This window comes from Centroberyx gerrardi, chromosome 3 (assembly GCF_048128805.1).
Source record: "Centroberyx gerrardi isolate f3 chromosome 3, fCenGer3.hap1.cur.20231027, whole genome shotgun sequence".
NCBI classification, from domain to species: Eukaryota; Metazoa; Chordata; class Actinopteri; order Beryciformes; family Berycidae; genus Centroberyx; species Centroberyx gerrardi.
The window spans coordinates 37687064-37700865 of NC_135999.1; positions in this window are offsets into that span (position 1 = coordinate 37687064).

Below are 13802 nucleotides of genomic sequence, written 5' to 3' on the forward strand. Positions count from 1 at the left end.
ACCTGGCTGCTTAAAATCAGACATTTAGTGTGGTCAATACCACACAGCTTTCAGAGCTGGGTCAGAGGTCAAATCTGTTCTGTATATTTAGCCTGGTCCTTCAGGCTAGCATGATCTGATTTACTGGAGTGACACCTCAATTTAAAGCTCATATTCAGACCTTTTCATAGAGTCCAACATTGTTGATTTTACCCCTTCTGGTGGCTAGCAGCACACTGATGAATTATGGTTACATTCAGCTGTTTTCAAAAGGCCTGCAGCCAACAGGTTTTATATTCTAACTTATCCTCCTGTATTTCTGGTAAACCTGCTTCAAATCAAACATGTTGCACATCAAATTAAAGCTTAGGTTCTCTTCTTTCCATCAATTGTTGGCTTTCCATCATAGCACAACCTGGCTGCTTAAAATCAGACATTTAGTGTGGTCAATACCACACAGCTTTCAGAGCTGGGTCAGAGGTCAAATCTGTTCTGTATATTTAGCCTGGTCCTTCAGGCTAGCATGATCTGATTTACTGGAGTGACACCTCAATTTAAAGCTCAGATTCAGACCTTTTCATAGAGTCCAACATTGTTGATTTTACCCCTTCTGGTGGCTAGCAGCACACTGATGAATTATGGTTACATTCAGCTGTTTTCAAAAGGCCTGCAGCCAACAGGTTTTATATTCTACCTTATCCTCCTGTATTTCTGGTAAACCTGCTTCAAATCAAACATGTTGCACATCAAATTAAAGCTTAGGTTCTCTTCTTTCCATCAATTGTTGGCTTTCCATCCTATCACAAGCTGGCTGCTTAAAATCAGACATTTAGTGTGGTCAATACCACACAACTTTCAGAGCTGGGTCAGAGGTCAAATCTGTTCTGTATATTTAGCCTGGTCCTTCAGGCTAGCATGATCTGATTTACTGGAGTGACACCTCAATTTAAAGCTCAGATTCAGACCTTTTCATAGACTCCAACATTGTTCATTTTAAACCTTCTGGTGGCTAGCAGCACACTGATGAATTATGGTTATATTCAGCTGTTTTTAAAAGGCCTGCAGCCAACTGGTTTTATATTCTAAAGTATCCTCCTGTATTTCTGGTAAACCTGCTTCAAATCAAACATGTTGCACATCAAATTAAAGCTTAGGTTCTCTTCTTTCCATCAATTGTTGGCTTTCCATCATAGCACAACCTGGCTTCTTAAAATCAGACATTTAGTGTGGTCAATACCACACAGCTTTCAGAGCTGGGTCAGAGGTCAAATCTGTTCTGTATATTTAGCCTGGTCCTTCAGGCTAGCATGATCTGATTTACTGGAGTGACACCTCAATTTAAAGCTCAGATTCAGACCTTTTCATAGAGTCCAACATTGTTGATTTTACCCCTTCTGGTGGCTAGCAGCACACTGATGAATTATGGTTACATTCAGCTGTTTTCAAAAGGCCTGCAGCCAACAGGTTTTATATTCTACCTTATCCTCCTGTATTTCTGGTAAACCTGCTTCAAATCAAACATGTTGCACATCAAATTAAAGCTTAGGTTCTCTTCTTTCCATCAATTGTTGGCTTTCCATCATAGCACAAGCTGGCTGCTTAAAATCAGACATTTAGTGTGGTCAATACCACACAACTTTAAGAGCTGGGTCAGAGGTCAAATCTGTTCTGTATATTTAGCCTGGTCTTTCAGGCTAGCATGATCTGATTTACTGGAGTGACACCTCAATTTAAAGCTCAGATTCAGACCTTTTCATAGACTCCAACATTGTTCATTTTAAACCTTCTGGTGGCTAGCAGCACACTGATGAATTATGGTTATATTCAGCTGTTTTTAAAAGGCCTGTAGCCAACAGGTTTTATATTCTAACTTATCCTCCTGTATTTCTGGTAAACCTGCTTCAAATCAAACATGTTGCGCATCAAATTAAAGCTTAGGTTCTCTTCTTTCCATCAATTGTTGGCTTTCCATCATAGCACAACCTGGCTGCTTAAAATCAGACATTTAGTGTGGTCAATACCACACAGCTTTCAGAGCTGGGTCAGAGGTCAAATCTGTTCTGTATATTTAGCCTGGTCCTTCAGGCTAGCATGATCTGATTTACTGGAGTGACACCTCAATTTAAAGCTCATATTCAGACCTTTTCATAGAGTCCAACATTGTTGATTTTACCCCTTCTGGTGGCTAGCAGCACACTGATGAATTATGGTTACATTCAGCTGTTTTCAAAAGGCCTGCAGCCAACAGGTTTTATATTCTACATTATCCTCCTGTATTTCTGGTAAACCTGCTTCAAATCAAACATGTTGCACATCAAATTAAAGCTTAGGTTCTCTTCTTTCCATCAATTGTTGGCTTTCCATCATAGCACAAGCTGGCTGCTTAAAATCAGACATTTAGTGTGGTCAATACCACACAACTTTAAGAGCTGGGTCAGAGGTCAAATCTGTTCTGTATATTTAGCCTGGTCTTTCAGGCTAGCATGATCTGATTTACTGGAGTGACACCTCAATTTAAAGCTCAGATTCAGACCTTTTCATAGACTCCAACATTGTTCATTTTAAACCTTCTGGTGGCTAGCAGCACACTGATGAATTATGGTTATATTCAGCTGTTTTTAAAAGGCCTGTAGCCAACAGGTTTTATATTCTAACTTATCCTCCTGTATTTCTGGTAAACCTGCTTCAAATCAAACATGTTGCGCATCAAATTAAAGCTTAGGTTCTCTTCTTTCCATCAATTGTTGGCTTTCCATCATAGCACAACCTGGCTGCTTAAAATCAGACATTTAGTGTGGTCAATACCACACAGCTTTCAGAGCTGGGTCAGAGGTCAAATCTGTTCTGTATATTTAGCCTGGTCCTTCAGGCTAGCATGATCTGATTTACTGGAGTGACACCTCAATTTAAAGCTCATATTCAGACCTTTTCATAGAGTCCAACATTGTTGATTTTACCCCTTCTGGTGGCTAGCAGCACACTGATGAATTATGGTTACATTCAGCTGTTTTCAAAAGGCCTGCAGCCAACAGGTTTTATATTCTAACTTATCCTCCTGTATTTCTGGTAAACCTGCTTCAAATCAAACATGTTGCACATCAAATTAAAGCTTAGGTTCTCTTCTTTCCATCAATTGTTGGCTTTCCATCATAGCACAACCTGGCTGCTTAAAATCAGACATTTAGTGTGGTCAATACCACACAGCTTTCAGAGCTGGGTCAGAGGTCAAATCTGTTCTGTATATTTAGCCTGGTCCTTCAGGCTAGCATGATCTGATTTACTGGAGTGACACCTCAATTTAAAGCTCAGATTCAGACCTTTTCATAGAGTCCAACATTGTTGATTTTACCCCTTCTGGTGGCTAGCAGCACACTGATGAATTATGGTTACATTCAGCTGTTTTCAAAAGGCCTGCAGCCAACAGGTTTTATATTCTACCTTATCCTCCTGTATTTCTGGTAAACCTGCTTCAAATCAAACATGTTGCACATCAAATTAAAGCTTAGGTTCTCTTCTTTCCATCAATTGTTGGCTTTCCATCCTATCACAAGCTGGCTGCTTAAAATCAGACATTTAGTGTGGTCAATACCACACAACTTTCAGAGCTGGGTCAGAGGTCAAATCTGTTCTGTATATTTAGCCTGGTCCTTCAGGCTAGCATGATCTGATTTACTGGAGTGACACCTCAATTTAAAGCTCAGATTCAGACCTTTTCATAGACTCCAACATTGTTCATTTTAAACCTTCTGGTGGCTAGCAGCACACTGATGAATTATGGTTATATTCAGCTGTTTTTAAAAGGCCTGCAGCCAACTGGTTTTATATTCTAAAGTATCCTCCTGTATTTCTGGTAAACCTGCTTCAAATCAAACATGTTGCACATCAAATTAAAGCTTAGGTTCTCTTCTTTCCATCAATTGTTGGCTTTCCATCATAGCACAACCTGGCTTCTTAAAATCAGACATTTAGTGTGGTCAATACCACACAGCTTTCAGAGCTGGGTCAGAGGTCAAATCTGTTCTGTATATTTAGCCTGGTCCTTCAGGCTAGCATGATCTGATTTACTGGAGTGACACCTCAATTTAAAGCTCAGATTCAGACCTTTTCATAGAGTCCAACATTGTTGATTTTACCCCTTCTGGTGGCTAGCAGCACACTGATGAATTATGGTTACATTCAGCTGTTTTCAAAAGGCCTGCAGCCAACAGGTTTTATATTCTACCTTATCCTCCTGTATTTCTGGTAAACCTGCTTCAAATCAAACATGTTGCACATCAAATTAAAGCTTAGGTTCTCTTCTTTCCATCAATTGTTGGCTTTCCATCATAGCACAAGCTGGCTGCTTAAAATCAGACATTTAGTGTGGTCAATACCACACAACTTTAAGAGCTGGGTCAGAGGTCAAATCTGTTCTGTATATTTAGCCTGGTCTTTCAGGCTAGCATGATCTGATTTACTGGAGTGACACCTCAATTTAAAGCTCAGATTCAGACCTTTTCATAGACTCCAACATTGTTCATTTTAAACCTTCTGGTGGCTAGCAGCACACTGATGAATTATGGTTATATTCAGCTGTTTTTAAAAGGCCTGTAGCCAACAGGTTTTATATTCTAACTTATCCTCCTGTATTTCTGGTAAACCTGCTTCAAATCAAACATGTTGCGCATCAAATTAAAGCTTAGGTTCTCTTCTTTCCATCAATTGTTGGCTTTCCATCATAGCACAACCTGGCTGCTTAAAATCAGACATTTAGTGTGGTCAATACCACACAGCTTTCAGAGCTGGGTCAGAGGTCAAATCTGTTCTGTATATTTAGCCTGGTCCTTCAGGCTAGCATGATCTGATTTACTGGAGTGACACCTCAATTTAAAGCTCATATTCAGACCTTTTCATAGAGTCCAACATTGTTGATTTTACCCCTTCTGGTGGCTAGCAGCACACTGATGAATTATGGTTACATTCAGCTGTTTTCAAAAGGCCTGCAGCCAACAGGTTTTATATTCTAACGTATCCTCCTGTATTTCTGGTAAACCTGCTTCAAATCAAACATGTTGCACATCAAATTAAAGCTTAGGTTCTCTTCTTTCCATCAATTGTTGGCTTTCCATCATAGCACAACCTGGCTGCTTAAAATCAGACATTTAGTGTGGTCAATACCACACAGCTTTCAGAGCTGGGTCAGAGGTCAAATCTGTTCTGTATATTTAGCCTGGTCCTTCAGGCTAGCATGATCTGATTTACTGGAGTGACACCTCAATTTAAAGCTCAGATTCAGACCTTTTCATAGAGTCCAACATTGTTGATTTTACCCCTTCTGGTGGCTAGCAGCACACTGATGAATTATGGTTACATTCAGCTGTTTTCAAAAGGCCTGCAGCCAACAGGTTTTATATTCTACCTTATCCTCCTGTATTTCTGGTAAACCTGCTTCAAATCAAACATGTTGCACATCAAATTAAAGCTTAGGTTCTCTTCTTTCCATCAATTGTTGGCTTTCCATCCTATCACAAGCTGGCTGCTTAAAATCAGACATTTAGTGTGGTCAATACCACACAACTTTCAGAGCTGGGTCAGAGGTCAAATCTGTTCTGTATATTTAGCCTGGTCCTTCAGGCTAGCATGATCTGATTTACTGGAGTGACACCTCAATTTAAAGCTCATATTCAGACCTTTTCATAGACTCCAACATTGTTCATTTTAAACCTTCTGGTGGCTAGCAGCACACTGATGAATTATGGTTATATTCAGCTGTTTTTAAAAGGCCTGCAGCCAACTGGTTTTATATTCTAAAGTATCCTCCTGTATTTCTGGTAAACCTGCTTCAAATCAAACATGTTGCACATCAAATTAAAGCTTAGGTTCTCTTCTTTCCATCAATTGTTGGCTTTCCATCATAGCACAACCTGGCTTCTTAAAATCAGACATTTAGTGTGGTCAATACCACACAGCTTTCAGAGCTGGGTCAGAGGTCAAATCTGTTCTGTATATTTAGCCTGGTCTTTCAGGCTAGCATGATCTGATTTACTGGAGTGATACCTCCATGTAAACCTCAGATTCAGACCTTTTCATAGAGTCCAACATTGTTGATTTTACCCCTTCTGGTGGCTAGCAGCACACTGATGAATTATGGTTACATTCAGCTGTTTTCAAAAGGCCTGCAGCCAACTGGTTTTATATTCTAACTTATCCTCCTGTATTTCTGGTAAACCTGCTTCAAATCAAACATGTTGCACATCAAATTAAAGCTTAGGTTCTCTTCTTTCCAACAATTTTTGGCTTTCCATCATAGCACAACCTGGCTGCTTAAAATCAGACATTTAGTGTGGTCAATACCACACAGCTTTCAGAGCTGGGTCAGAGGTCAAATCTGTTCTGTATATTTAGCCTGGTCTTTCAGGCTAGCATGATCTGATTTACTGGAGTGATACCTCCATGTAAACCTCAGATTCAGACCTTTTCATAGAGTCCAACATTGTTGATTTTAACCCTTCTGGTGGCTAGCAGCACACTGATGAATTATGGTTACATTCAGCTGTTTTCAAAAGGCCTGCAGCCAACTGGTTTTATATTCTACCTTATCATCCTGTATTTCTGGTAAACCTGCTTCAAATCAAACATGTTGCACATCAAATTAAAGCTTAGGTTCTCTTCTTTCCATCAATTGTTGGCTTTCCATCATAGCACAAGCTGGCTGCTTAAAATCAGACATTTAGTGTGGTCAATACCACACAACTTTCAGAGCTGGGTCAGAGGTCAAATCTGTTCTGTATATTTAGCCTGGTCTTTCAGGCTAGCATGATCTGATTTACTGGAGTGACACCTCAATTTAAAGCTCAGATTCAGACCTTTTCATAGACTCCAACATTGTTCATTTTAAACCTTCTGGTGGCTAGCAGCACACTGATGAATTATGGTTATATTCAGCTGTTTTTAAAAGGCCTGCAGCCAACTGGTTTTATATTCTAAAGTATCCTACTGTATTTCTGGTAAACCTGCTTCAAATCAAACATGTTGCACATCAAATTAAAGCTTAGGTTCTCTTCTTTCCATCAATTGTTGGCTTTCCATCATAGCACAACCTGGCTGCTTAAAATCAGACATTTAGTGTGGTCAATACCACACAGCTTTCAGAGCTGGGTCAGAGGTCAAATCTGTTCTGTATATTTAGCCTGGTCTTTCAGGCTAGCATGATCTGATTTACTGGAGTGATACCTCCATGTAAACCTCAGATTCAGACCTTTTCATAGAGTCCAACATTGTTGATTTTACCCCTTCTGGTGGCTAGCAGCACACTGATGAATTATGGTTACATTCAGCTGTTTTCAAAAGGCCTGCAGCCAACTGGTTTTATATTCTAACTTATCCTCCTGTATTTCTGGTAAACCTGCTTCAAATCAAACATGTTGCACATCAAATTAAAGCTTAGGTTCTCTTCTTTCCAACAATTGTTGGCTTTCCATCATAGCACAACCTGGCTGCTTAAAATCAGACATTTAGTGTGGTCAATACCACACAGCTTTCAGAGCTGGGTCAGAGGTCAAATCTGTTCTGTATATTTAGCCTGGTCTTTCAGGCTAGCATGATCTGATTTACTGGAGTGACACCTCAATTTAAAGCTCAGATTCAGACCTTTTCATAGACTCCAACATTGTTGATTTTAACCCTTCTGGTGGCTAGCAGCACACTGATGAATTATGGTTACATTCAGCTGTTTTCAAAAGGCCTGTAGCCAACAGGTTTTATATTCTAACTTATCCTCCTGTATTTCTGGTAAACCTGCTTCAAATCAAACATGTTGCACATCAAATTAAAGCTTAGGTTCTCTTCTTTCCATTAATTGTTGGCTTTCCATCATAGCACAACCTGGCTGCTTAAAATCAGACATTTAGTGTGGTCAATACCACACAGCTTTCAGAGCTGGGTCAGAGGTCAAATCTGTTCTGTATATTTAGCCTGGTCTTTCAGGCTAGCATGATCTGATTTACTGGAGTGACACCTCAATTTAAAGCTCAGATTCAGACCTTTTCATAGACTCCAACATTGTTCATTTTAAACCTTCTGGTGGCTAGCAGCATACTGATGAATTATGGTTATATTCAACTGTTTTTAAAAGGCCTGTAGCCAACAGGTTTTATATTCTAACTTATCCTCCTGTATTTCTGGTAAACCTGCTTCAAATCAAACATGTTGCGCATCAAATTAAAGCTTAGGTTCTCTTCTTTCCATCAATTGTTGGCTTTCCATCATAGCACAACCTGGCTGCTTAAAATCAGACATTTAGTGTGGTCAATACCACACAGCTTTCAGAGCTGGGTCAGAGGTCAAATCTGTTCTGTATATTTAGCCTGGTCCTTCAGGCTAGCATGATCTGATTTACTGGAGTGACACCTCAATTTAAAGCTCAGATTCAGACCTTTTCATAGAGTCCAACATTGTTGATTTTACCCCTTCTGGTGGCTAGCAGCACACTGATGAATTATGGTTACATTCAGCTGTTTTCAAAAGGCCTGCAGCCAACAGGTTTTATATTCTACCTTATCCTCCTGTATTTCTGGTAAACCTGCTTCAAATCAAACATGTTGCACATCAAATTAAAGCTTAGGTTCTCTTCTTTCCATCAATTGTTGGCTTTCCATCATAGCACAAGCTGGCTGCTTAAAATCAGACATTTAGTGTGGTCAATACCACACAACTTTCAGAGCTGGGTCAGAGGTCAAATCTGTTCTGTATATTTAGCCTGGTCTTTCAGGCTAGCATGATCTGATTTACTGGAGTGACACCTCAATTTAAAGCTCAGATTCAGACCTTTTCATAGACTCCAACATTGTTCATTTTAAACCTTCTGGTGGCTAGCAGCACACTGATGAATTATGGTTATATTCAGCTGTTTTTAAAAGGCCTGCAGCCAACTGGTTTTATATTCTAAAGTATCCTCCTGTATTTCTGGTAAACCTGCTTCAAATCAAACATGTTGCACATCAAATTAAAGCTTAGGTTCTCTTCTTTCCATCAATTGTTGGCTTTCCATCATAGCACAACCTGGCTGCTTAAAATCAGACATTTAGTGTGGTCAATACCACACAGCTTTCAGAGCTGGGTCAGAGGTCAAATCTGTTCTGTATATTTAGCCTGGTCCTTCAGGCTAGCATGATCTGATTTACTGGAGTGACACCTCAATTTAAAGCTCAGATTCAGACCTTTTCATAGAGTCCAACATTGTTGATTTTACCCCTTCTGGTGGCTAGCAGCACACTGATGAATTATGGTTACATTCAGCTGTTTTCAAAAGGCCTGCAGCCAACAGGTTTTATATTCTACCTTATCCTCCTGTATTTCTGGTAAACCTGCTTCAAATCAAACATGTTGCACATCAAATTAAAGCTTAGGTTCTCTTCTTTCCATCAATTGTTGGCTTTCCATCATAGCACAAGCTGGCTGCTTAAAATCAGACATTTAGTGTGGTCAATACCACACAGCTTTCAGAGCTGGGTCAGAGGTCAAATCTGTTCTGTATATTTAGCCTGGTCTTTCAGGCTAGCATGATCTGATTTACTGGAGTGATACCTCCATGTAAACCTCAGATTCAGACCTTTTCATAGAGTCCAACATTGTTGATTTTAACCCTTCTGGTGGCTAGCAGCACACTGATGAATTATGGTTACATTCAGCTGTTTTTAAAAGGCCTGCAGCCAACTGGTTTTATATTCTAAAGTATCCTCCTGTATTTCTGGTAAACCTGCTTCAAATCAAACATGTTGCACATCAAATTAAAGCTTAGGTTCTCTTCTTTCCATCAATTGTTGGCTTTCCATCATAGCACAACCTGGCTGCTTAAAATCAGACATTTAGTGTGGTCAATACCACACAGCTTTCAGAGCTGGGTCAGAGGTCAAATCTGTTCTGTATATTTAGCCTGGTCCTTCAGGCTAGCATGATCTGATTTACTGGAGTGACACCTCAATTTAAAGCTCAGATTCAGACCTTTTCATAGAGTCCAACATTGTTGATTTTAACCCTTCTGGTGGCTAGCAGCACACTGATGAATTATGGTTACATTCAGCTGTTTTCAAAAGGCCTGCAGCCAACAGGTTTTATATTCTACCTTATCCTCCTGTATTTCTGGTAAACCTGCTTCAAATCAAACATGTTGCACATCAAATTAAAGCTTAGGTTCTCTTCTTTCCATCAATTGTTGGCTTTCCATCATAGCACAAGCTGGCTGCTTAAAATCAGACATTTAGTGTGGTCAATACCACACAACTTTCAGAGCTGGGTCAGAGGTCAAATCTGTTCTGTATATTTAGCCTGGTCTTTCAGGCTAGCATGATCTGATTTACTGGAGTGACACCTCAATTTAAAGCTCAGATTCAGACCTTTTCATAGACTCCAACATTGTTCATTTTAAACCTTCTGGTGGCTAGCAGCACACTGATGAATTATGGTTATATTCAGCTGTTTTTAAAAGGCCTGCAGCCAATTGGTTTTATATTCTAAAGTATCCTCCTGTATTTCTGGTAAACCTGCTTCAAATCAAACATGTTGCACATCAAATTAAAGCTTAGGTTCTCTTCTTTCCATCAATTGTTGGCTTTCCATCATAGCACAAGCTGGCTGCTTAAAATCAGACATTTAGTGTGGTCAATACCACACAACTTTCAGAGCTGGGTCAGAGGTCAAATCTGTTCGGTATATTTAGCCTGTTCTTTCAGGCTAGCATGATCTGATTTACTGGAGTGATACCTCCATGTAAACCTCAGATTCAGACCTTTTCATAGAGTCCAACATTGTTGATTTTACCCCTTCTGGTGGCTAGCAGCACACTGATGAATTATGGTTACATTCAGCTGTTTTTAAAAGGCCTGCAGCCAACTGGTTTTATATTCTAAAGTATACTCCTGTATTTCTGGTAAACCTGCTTCAAATCAAACATGTTGCACATCAAATTAAAGCTTAGGTTCTCTTCTTTCCATCAATTGTTGGCTTTCCATCATAGCACAACCTGGCTGCTTAAAATCAGACATTTAGTGTGGTCAATACCACACAGCTTTCAGAGCTGGGTCAGAGGTCAAATCTGTTCTATATATTTAGCCTGGTCCTTCAGGCTAGCATGATCTGATTTACTGGAGTGACACCTCAATTTAAAGCTCAGATTCAGACCTTTTCATAGAGTCCAACATTGTTGATTTTACCCCTTCTGGTGGCTAGCAGCACACTGATGAATTATGGTTACATTCAGCTGTTTTCAAAAGGCCTGCAGCCAACTGGTTTTCTATTCTAACTTATCCTCCTGTATTTCTGGTAAACCTGCTTCAAATCAAACATGTTGCGCATCAAATTAAAGCTTAGGTTCTCTTCTTTCCATCAATTGTTGGCTTTCCATCATAGCACAACCTGGCTTCTTAAAATCAGACATTTAGTGTGGTCAATACCACACAGCTTTCAGAGCTGGGTCAGAGGTCAAATCTGTTCTGTATATTTAGCCTGGTCTTTCAGGCTAGCATGATCTGATTTACTGGAGTGACACCTCAATTTAAAGCTCAGATTCAGACCTTTTCATAGACTCCAACATTGTTCATTTTAAACCTTCTGGTGGCTAGCAGCACACTGATGAATTATGGTTATATTCAGCTGTTTTTAAAAGGCCTGCAGCCAACTGGTTTTATATTCTAAAGTATCCTCCTGTATTTCTGGTAAACCTGCTTCAAATCAAACATGTTGCACATCAAATTAAAGCTTAGGTTCTCTTCTTTCCATCAATTGTTGGCTTTCCATCATAGCACAAGCTGGCTGCTTAAAATCAGACATTTAGTGTGGTCAATACCACACAACTTTCAGAGCTGGGTCAGAGGTCAAATCTGTTCTGTATATTTAGCCTGGTCTTTCAGGCTAGCATGATCTGATTTACTGGAGTGACACCTCAATTTAAAGCTCAGATTCAGACCTTTTCATAGACTCCAACATTGTTCATTTTAAACCTTCTGGTGGCTAGCAGCACACTGATGAATTATGGTTACATTCAGCTGTTTTTAAAAGGCCTGCAGCCAACTGGTTTTATATTCTAACTTATCCTCCTGTATTTCTGGTAAACCTGCTTCAAATCAAACATGTTGCACATCAAATTAAAGCTTAGGTTCTCTTCTTTCCAACAATTGTTGGCTTTCCATCATAGCACAACCTGGCTGCTTAAAATCAGACATTTAGTGTGGTCAATACCACACAGCTTTCAGAGCTGGGTCAGAGGTCAAATCTGTTCTATATATTTAGCCTGGTCTTTCAGGCTAGCATGATCTGATTTACTGGAATGATACCTCCATTTAAACCTCAGATTCAGACCTTTTCATAGAGTCCAATATTGTTGATTTTAACCCTTCTGGTGGCTAGCAGCACACTGATGAATTATGGTTACATTCAGCTGTTTTCAAAAGGCCTGCAGCCAACTGGTTTTATATTCTAACTTATCCTCCTGTATTTCTGGTAAACCTGCTTCAAATCAAACATGTTGCACATCAAATTAAAGCTTAGGTTCTCTTCTTTCCAACAATTGTTGGCTTTCCATCCTATCACAACCTGGCTGCTTAAAATCAGACATTTAGTGTGGTCAATACCACACAGCTTTCAGAGCTGGGTCAGAGGTCAAATCTGTTCTGTATATTTAGCCTGGTCTTTCAGGCTAGCATGATCTGATTTACTGGAGTGACACCTCAATTTAAAGCTCAGATTCAGACCTTTTCATAGAGTCCAACATTGTTCATTTGAAACCTTCTGGTGGCTAGCAGCACACTGATGAATTATGGTTACATTCAGCTGTTTTCAAAAGGCCTGCAGCCAACTGGTTTTATATTCTAACTTATCCTCCTGTATTTCTGGTAAACCTGCTTCAAATCAAACATGTTGCACATCAAATTAAAGCTTAGGTTCTCTTCTTTCCAACAATTGTTGGCTTTCCATCATAGCACAACCTGGCTGCTTAAAATCAGACATTTAGTGTGGTCAATACCACACAGCTTTCAGAGCTGGGTCAGAGGTCAAATCTGTTCTGTATATTTAGCCTGGTCCTTCAGGCTAGCATGATCTGATTTACTGGAGTGACACCTCAATTTAAAGCTCAGATTCAGACCTTTTCATAGAGTCCAACATTGTTGATTTTAACCCTTCTGGTGGCTAGCAGCACACTGATGAATTATGGTTACATTCAGCTGTTTTCAAAAGGCCTGCAGCCAACAGGTTTTATATTCTACCTTATCCTCCTGTATTTCTGGTAAACCTGCTTCAAATCAAACATGTTGCACATCAAATTAAAGCTTAGGTTCTCTTCTTTCCATCAATTGTTGGCTTTCCATCATAGCACAAGCTGGCTGCTTAAAATCAGACATTTAGTGTGGTCAATACCACACAACTTTCAGAGCTGGGTCAGAGGTCAAATCTGTTCTGTATATTTAGCCTGGTCTTTCAGGCTAGCATGATCTGATTTACTGGAGTGACACCTCAATTTAAAGCTCAGATTCAGACCTTTTCATAGACTCCAACATTGTTCATTTTAAACCTTCTGGTGGCTAGCAGCACACTGATGAATTATGGTTATATTCAGCTGTTTTTAAAAGGCCTGCAGCCAACTGGTTTTATATTCTAAAGTATCCTCCTGTATTTCTGGTAAACCTGCTTCAAATCAAACATGTTGCACATCAAATTAAAGCTTAGGTTCTCTTCTTTCCATCAATTGTTGGCTTTCCATCATAGCACAAGCTGGCTGCTTAAAATCAGACATTTAGTGTGGTCAATACCACACAACTTTCAGAGCTGGGTCAGAGGTCAAATCTGTTCTG